Raw genomic sequence first — 8,654 nt, 5'->3', positions numbered from 1 at the left:
ACAGGCCTATAAAACAAACAATAACACATGTGAGGAAGGTGCTTCTTATTTCAGTCAAGTATAGGAGAACTAATGGGCAACACCTGCCCAAAAGCAATGATGAGAAGGCAGGAAGCAACAGGAAAACTGGACGAATGGACATGGGGAACCCAGGGTGTAAAGGAAAAGGGAAGAGTGTTGACACAATGTGGGGATTGCACCCAATGTCACAAAACAATTGGTGTATAAATTTTTGAATGAGAAACTAATTTGCTCTGTAAACTTTAACGTAAAGCACAATAAAATTAAACACATACACACACACACGAGTTCAGCTGGGTCATGCTGAGTTTCAGTTGCCTGCTAGATATCCAAGTGGAAGGTAGTTGAACATACGTATCTATGGATTAAGAGAGAGAGTTCAACTGAAGATATAAATTTGGGAGTCATCAGCATATTAATGATTTTTAAAGCTCTGGAGTGAGATCACTAAGGAAATGAATTTAGAGTGAAAAGAGAAGCCCAGGTTCTGAGCCCTGTTGGAGTATAAAAAAATGAGTTGGCCAGTAAGATGGGAGGAAAGACTACAGTGCTTGAAAGCAAAGTGAAGAAAATCTAAAAAAGGAGGCAGTGATCAACCAAGTCCAATGCTGCTGGTAAGTCAACTAAGATAGGAACTAAGTGTTGACTGTTGTATTTAACGTGGAAGTTATTGGTGATGTTGGAAAAGAACAGTTTTATGGAATAGTTGAGGCAAAAGCCTGACTATCATTGCCAAAGAAGGAAGAAAGAATCTGCAGACAGTGAGTATGCATAAGTTTTTCAGGGAGTTTCTTATAAAGGTGAGCAAAGAAATGGAACAGTAACTGATGGGGAGAGTGGAGTCAAGAAAATTTTAAGATTGGATAAAACCTCCGTGTTTATAATATAATAGGAATAATAAGGTATTGAGAAAAAACATATGATGTGAGAGAGTGTGGGAAGAATTTCTAGGGTGATGCCATTGAGTAGGTGATGGGCCATGTGATCTAGTGCTCAGTGGAGAGAGTGTCTTAGGAGCACAATTCCTTAGTCTATGGCAGAATGTGGGATGGTAGATTATGTGGGGCAGATGTGGTACATGAGGAAGTTCTCACTTCATTACTCCAATTTTCTCAGTGAAATAGAAAAGAGTTCATCAGCTGAGAGTGCAAGTGTGGTGTAGTCAAAGTAGTGTATGTATCTATAGTACAGTACTTCTGTATACTGTACATATGAAAGCAGTCATTTAGGTAGATGTCAATAATTGTCTCAGTCATCTAGTGCTGCTATAACAGATAATACCACAAGTGGATGGCTTTAACAAAGAGAAATTTATTCCCTAAAGTCTAGTAGGCTAAAAAAGTCTAAATTTAGGGCATCATCTCCAGGGGAAGGCTTTCTCTCTCTGTCAGCTCTGGAGGAAGGTCCTTGTCATCAATCTTCCCCTGGTTGACCAGTTTTTCAGCACAGGGACCCCGGGTTGGAAGGACACGCTCTGCTCCCGGTACTGCTTTCTTGATAGTATTAGATCCCCAATTTTCTACTTGCTTCCCTTTCCATTTATCTCTTGTAAGATCAAAGGTGGTGTAGGCCACACCCCAGGGAAAATCCCTTTGCATTGTATCAGGATGTGACTTGAGCAAGGGTGTTACATCCCACCCTAATCTTCTTTAACCACAGGCAGAGATTATGATTTATAACACATAGGAAAATCACAAAATGGAGGACAGCCACACAATACTGGGAATTATGGCCTAACCAAGTTTACACATATTTTTGGGGGACACAATTCAATCCATGACAATAATTATATTACATTTGTTTCCATTTTGGCATATTAAGATATTTTTCCTTCAAATGTTCACTTTTGTAACTCAAAAATTTGTGTCTCTGCTTTTTTTTGGTAGGTTGAGTTTGAGTGATGCCAAGAGCTTTGCATTCTTATCATTAACAAGATATTAAATGCACTTTGGATTTTAAATATGTGCCTCATTATTGAATACAGTTGTTTTTTAGTTGTATAAAATTTTTAAAAGATACTTTTGCTTGAGAGTTTTGAGTGGTGCCTAGAAAATATTGAATTATTACTCTTAAGCTCCAGTGTAGTTGGTGAAGCTCAAGTTTGACTGGATAAAGATGTTAGAAAAATCCCCACCTGGTTCACTCTGTTTTGATATGTAGGTTCAGAAAAGGAACCCTCCAAATAGGTCCCAACAGTTAATGAGTTACTGGTGTTTTACTGTGCTGATGTTCTGAGGACTAGTAGAAAGATACGAGGGAAGGATTCTGGGGGTATGGATTTGATTCCTGGCTCACATGGACCAGCAGTATGACCTAAGCAACTTGGTCAATACTTCTGAGCCTCTATGTCCCTCCTCTATAAAATGGGATACTAATACCTGCCTTGTTTATGATTAGGAGTATCAAGTGAAATAACTCATGCCAATGTGGCATTATATAATCCATAAATCACTACGACCTTGTTAGTTTTGATGATGGATTTTTTTTTTTTTTTTCTCTCTGACAGTCTTTACACCTAAGTCTTTCAAATTTGACTAAAATATACTATGTTTAAGCCTGGTAAAATGAACACTATTCTGAGAAACTTGAAAGAAAGAAGTGATGTGGTTGAATGGGCAGTTTTTAGGAGTATTTATAAAACATTAACACAAACAGAATAAACAGTGGTCTTTACATTTTGGGGGGAATTCTCCTAAACTTTGAGAGATTTGATAAAAGTATTGTCAAGTAATAGACATTTCAGTTTTAACAAAACTGAATAGATAAGACTATTTTGTAGTTAACTGCAGCTAACTTATGAACATCCGTAGTGAATTTATAGCTTACTCTGTATCTGATGTTAAACCTGCCCTCTTGATTTTTTGTACATTGAAACTTTCTTAGGAAACTTTTTTCCTAAGAGGAAGTGAAGTATAAAATTTAAAGTAGCTCAGGTGAAATGATTACAAATACTTGTTTAGCAGAACTTTAAAAAAAGCATAATAGGTATTGCTTAAAAACAAACAAAAATGACAACTATTTGAACCAACAGTGTCCTAAGAGAGGCAGTGTTTTTTAAGAATGTGTTCCTTTACACTTACATGACATGGGAAGTTTTTGAATCACCTTCGTGTATGTGATTTTATTTAACGCACTATTTCATTGCCATGTTGGTCGAAGAATCAGATAAAATAATATGAAATCAAAAAGAATAAAATAATAGTGGACTCATACTAATATAGAGAATGAACCGTAGAGATCTGATTTTCTCATTATATACATGCCAAAACTAATACCCAGAGAAGAGTAATAACTTACCCAAAATCATATAACTAAGAAAAATAGATCAGATGAGCATTTTAATATGATTAAATAGATTTTTTAGATACATGTCTGTTTTTAATTAGTAAGCATTTATTAAATACCCACCATATCCTAGGCACTGTTAGTTGGTCATGGTAGAAAGTGAGTAGAGGCATGATCATAAGTGGATGGTTCTTAAATAATTTATAGCCATTGTAATGAGCTGAACGGAAGTATATATAACTCACTAGCAAGTCTCAGTGGAAGATCCAGCTTCCGTGGGGATTTCATTTTATGTCTTTAAACTTAAAACTCTCACTTTTGTGGGCAGAAAAGTATCCATTTTTCCAGTGTAAAGCTTTTTTGTTTTCTTCACTGAGATAAAATGAATATATTAGCTTTTGACTTCTATTTAACACTAGGAGGCAAGCAGGAGCGCTGGTAGTGAAACTCAAAGGTTTAGCGCTAGTTTGCTTAACCTTAAATGGTTGGTGGTTCGAACCCATGCAGTGGCTCTGTGGGAGGAAGATCTGGCAATCTGCTTTCATAAAGGTTACAGGCAAGAAAACTCTATGGGGCAGTTCTACTCTGTAACATGGGGTCACTGTGAGTCAAAAATTGACTTGACAGCGCCTGACAACGATGGGAGGCAAGAAGTTGTTTCACCGTATTTTTTTGGTGGAATATTGGCTGATAGTCATTTGTTTTTCTTCTCATCTGAATTGTTTGGGTTTTAGGATTGTGGGTTTTTCTCACTTGTATTATTTTTGCTAATAGACTACCTGTTGATGCTGTATTCTTTCAGATTGTGTGATATGCTATCGGACTGACAAAGTTAATTTTCCTTTTTTGTAGGAAAAATGGTTTAATTTTTACTGATACATAAATAGTTCAAAAGGAGAACCTACCAGAAAAATCACCCAATTACATTCAGCTACTGCTGTTTTGAGACAAGTCCTCTATTAGGAAGTTTCACAGATACCCTCTCATTTACTCACTCTGTCATCCGTGTAAAGTTGGAATTATCTAATTTTACAGATCAGGAAATAGAGAAGCGAGGAAGAAAGATAGATGCCCAAAATGTGTATAGCCAGCCAGTGACAGAAGTGGAATTACTTTTGACATCATCTGATGCTTTTTTTTTTTTTTAATGACATCACTCTTCTTCTCTACAAGACCTTTTCATTTTCTACATATTACAAAAGTAATTGCCCAAAGGTGTATAGACATTAAAAAGTCAACTGTACAATAAATGGAATATTCACAAAATCTTTTTGAGTACATTTGATATAATCTGCAGTAAGCAGTGCATCAGTGTATTCAATTAGCCTAAATAAAAGACGCAATATTAAAGTTTTAAATTCTTTAGGTCAAAGTATTATAATAGGTCCCTGAAATATGCATTGTTTAAAAAAAAATCTAAATTAAAAATCTGCCCCTTCTATCCCTTTATACTTACCCTTTTAACACCTGGCATTTACATAGTTAGAATGTCTCCCTCCTCAGTGTGTTTTCATAGCTACTTATTTTTAACTTTCTTTTAGCATTTTGATACTCATTTTTTTTTAATTCATGTATGTCTACAATTCGGTGAATAAGACGTGAATTTCTGAATTAACATAGGGAATGCATTTTAACTGCTTTTATACATTTTTATCACACTCCCTGATTCATCCACACCTCACAGACACGGTTAGGTTCCAAAGACCACGTAAAATCGTCGTTCTGAGAGTAAGGGGCCGCACCCACCTTCCGCACTGGTGCCCTTCCTCGCTTACCGCCCCAGGCCCCACTCCCCTTACGCCTTGCCCACCACCGCAGAGCCCACAGGGGTTCGGGATGGTGGTGGTGATGGTCAAGGGTTGCCCACTGCCTCCGGAGCAGCAGGGACCCACCACCACCTGGCTGAGCTCCAAGACTCCACCTCCCTCTCAGCCTGCTCTGGAGACGGGCCTTGGCGGGCCTTGGCGACAGGTGGATCCTGGGCCTGTGGGGAGGTGAAAGCCAGCCCCCTGGCCCCGGCAGAGGCTGCAGAGGTGACAGAGAGGCCTCTTTGGAAGAAGAGACTTCCTAGCCCCCGCGGGACCTCTCCACCCAGCTCCCACCGCCTCTTGGTGTTCTGGCCGCTCCTGCCGCTGCGCACCTGCGCGTACGGAGGTCCTGGCCCAGCTCCTCCGCCTGACCCGGGTCATGGGACCTGCTGACCAGCGGTGGTCCTCGCTCCCTCTCACAAACCTCGCCCTTCTCCTCCTCTTCTGCTTCTCTCCTCGCTCCTCGGTGATACGCTAAATAGTCAAAAAGGAGATTTTTTACTATGGTCAGAGTTGAGAAATGTTGTGTAATGAGAAAGTTGTTAAGTGAAGAGTAAGCATAATACAACAGCAATAAGTATTTAGTGAATGTAAGGGCATGTGATATTTTTTATCACATATGTTCTGTTTTAGAACAGGTTTTCATTTTATTTGTACCTTTTAGAAAACTGATGCATTATACTTCACGCTTAGTGATAATTTGACTAGAGATGTAGTCAGTTGCATAGATCAAAAGATAAAAATCTGAATTTAGTATTTATGATTTTTCTATATTAGCAAGAGACTGCTGCATGTCACTTTAAATCATGTGAAGCAAAATCAACTTTAGCATAAATGCCAGGACTTAATGAAACTAACAGAACTTGACTTAGATTTAAATAACCAATTATAAATTATTCATACTCATGATTAAACAGGTATAGATTCTGTATAATTATATCAATATATTGTAAATCCTTTCTGAACTTTCTCTATGGTCTCTTTACATGTATATGTATTTACATTTATGTACAACATAGAATTTTCTTTTAAAATAGATATTATGATACTCTTGTTTTTTCCAGTTATGTTTTTGGACACCTTTCTTTGTCAATAGGTACAAAACTAAATATTTTTATCAGCTACTCAGTATTATATTAAATCATAATATACTTTAAAGATGAAAAGGATGAAATGAACAATCTTGCACGTAACTCTTAATGTGCTTTCCTGGTTATATGCTTAGGATGAAATCCCGGAAGTAGAAATGCCACATTAGAGAGTAAGCGTGACGAATGTTCACATCTATTTCTGAACTTTTTTCTAGAAAAGTTGTGTCAATGCACACAGCTGTGGGCAGTGTATGAAACCAAAACCAAACCAAACCCACTGTTGTTGAGTCGATTCCGACTCACAGCGACCCAATAGGACAGAGTAGAACTGCCCCATCGGGTTCCCCAGGAGCAGCTGGTGGATTTGAACTGCCAACATTTGAGTTGTATAATTCTGTACAGTCATACAATTGTATAATTATGTACATGTCCTTGCCAACATGAGTTATTGTTATTCTTTTTAAAATATTTCCTTGTTTAATACTTTAAAAAAATCATAAATCACTGTTGTAGTAACTGTGACTCTTGATTACTGGTAAGGTGTATCATTTCAAATTAATTCTTCATTTGTATTTCTTCTTTTTAGAACTACTTTTCATGTTCTTTGCTCATTTTTAATAGGGTGATCATTTTTCCTTCTTTATTTGCAATATCTATTTATATTAATCCAGTATCGGCTATATGCACGTTTTTGTAAATGGTATTTTTTGCCATGTAAACATTTTATATTTCTATATAGTGAATTCCCTGACTCTTTTTCTCAATAGTTGTTGGCTTTAAGTCATGACAACCCAATATCTTGATAAACATACACACAAATATTTTCATCACAAATTTTTATTTTGCTTTTCTATATTTTTACACTTTTTGTTCTCTCGGGAATTTATTATTGAAATAAGGTTTATGTTATAAAATCATGAATGGTCTCAAGATCTTTTTTTTTGAATTAGTTATTTCATCACTGCTATGATAAATCCTTTTTTATAACTGAGCTTTCCTGAACTCTACTTTGAGTCATTATCATCCCCCCAGTATTTCAATACTACAGTAGTACTGCACAGTTGTAATAGGACTTAATATTTTGTGGAGTGGGAGCCCTTTCACTATTCATATTTCCTTCTAAAATGTAACTTTAGGATCATAATGCTAAATTTTAAATTCTGTTTGCAGGATGCATAAAGGTGATAGGTTCTAGAGAGAAAAATAAAGCAGGGAAGAGGGATGAGAAGTGTTGACCACAGAGGGGGAGTTGCCATTTTAAATTAGTTGGTTAGGGAAGGCCTTATTGAGAAGGTGGTGTTCCAGCAAAGACCTAAAGAAGATGAGGGAGGAGGCCATGTGGGAAGAGAGAAGGAAAGGCATAGGGCACAGCAGGCCCCCAGTATGGCTAAGCAGAGAGAAGAAGGGGGGACCAGCAGAAGTTGAGATCACAGAGTTAATGGAGATCCAGGATCATGTTGGACCTTGTAGGGCATTCTAAGACTTTGGCTTTTACTTTGAGAGAAATTAAAAAAAAAAAAAACTCTTCACAGGCTTTATTCAAAATTTTGATGTGATTCAAACTATGCTTTAAACAAGGTGATCCTGGCAGCTACTTTAAGAATAGACTGGACTGAGGAAGGGTGGAAACAGGGAGATCAGTCATGAGGCTAGTCAAGTGATCTGGCAAGATGAGAGGGTGGCTTGGACCAGGGTGGTAGCAGTAAAGATGGTGAGAAATGTTTGGTTTCTGAACATATTTTAAAGGTAAAGCCAACTGGGTTTGCTGATGGATCAGATATGGAGAGTAAGAGAAGAGGTGGGTCAAGGATAATCGTTGGGACTGAGTTACCAGAGGTATGATATTGCCACTACTATGATGGGAAAGAATGTGAGGTGAGCAGGTATTTTGTTTTAAATTGTTTTGTTTTGAGGAAGCTGAAAAGCTTAAATCTTAGTTCTGAAGAAATTAAGTTAACTATTTATTTCCAAATGATGCATCAAGAGGTGGTATCCAATTATGCTGTTTATTTTATTACCAGAGTTGCTAAGGCCATCTAGTGTAATATGAAGAACTCTCATTTGGAGTGATGTGGAATGAGTGAGAGGCTTGTCTCCCTCACTTACTGTCCTCATTACTTTTGGTGTGTTACTTATTCACGTATCTGAACCTCAATCTCTGACCTTCCCCTGAATGTTTGTTATGAGAACTGGCGATAATGTCTCTAGTGGATTAGCACAGTACTTGACACATAGCAGACATCCAATACATGATATATTTATATCAGTGCAAATTATCTCTAGCATGCTGATGCCAATTTGACATAAAATGAATATTTTTTAATAGAAGAAAGTGATTAGAATAAAATTATAATTTTGATTTGGAATGTTTAATTACTTCCAATTTTGTTTCATTCCTGACTTTAATTTTTTTTTCAACGTATTTGAACAGAAGTTGGGTTTATTTCAG

Source organism: Trichechus manatus, unplaced genomic scaffold (genome assembly GCF_000243295.1).
Source record: "Trichechus manatus latirostris isolate Lorelei unplaced genomic scaffold, TriManLat1.0 scaffold00023, whole genome shotgun sequence".
NCBI lineage: Eukaryota > Metazoa > Chordata > Mammalia > Sirenia > Trichechidae > Trichechus > Trichechus manatus.
The sequence above is the reverse complement of the archived record's forward strand: the minus strand, read 5'-3'. Positions refer to the sequence as shown.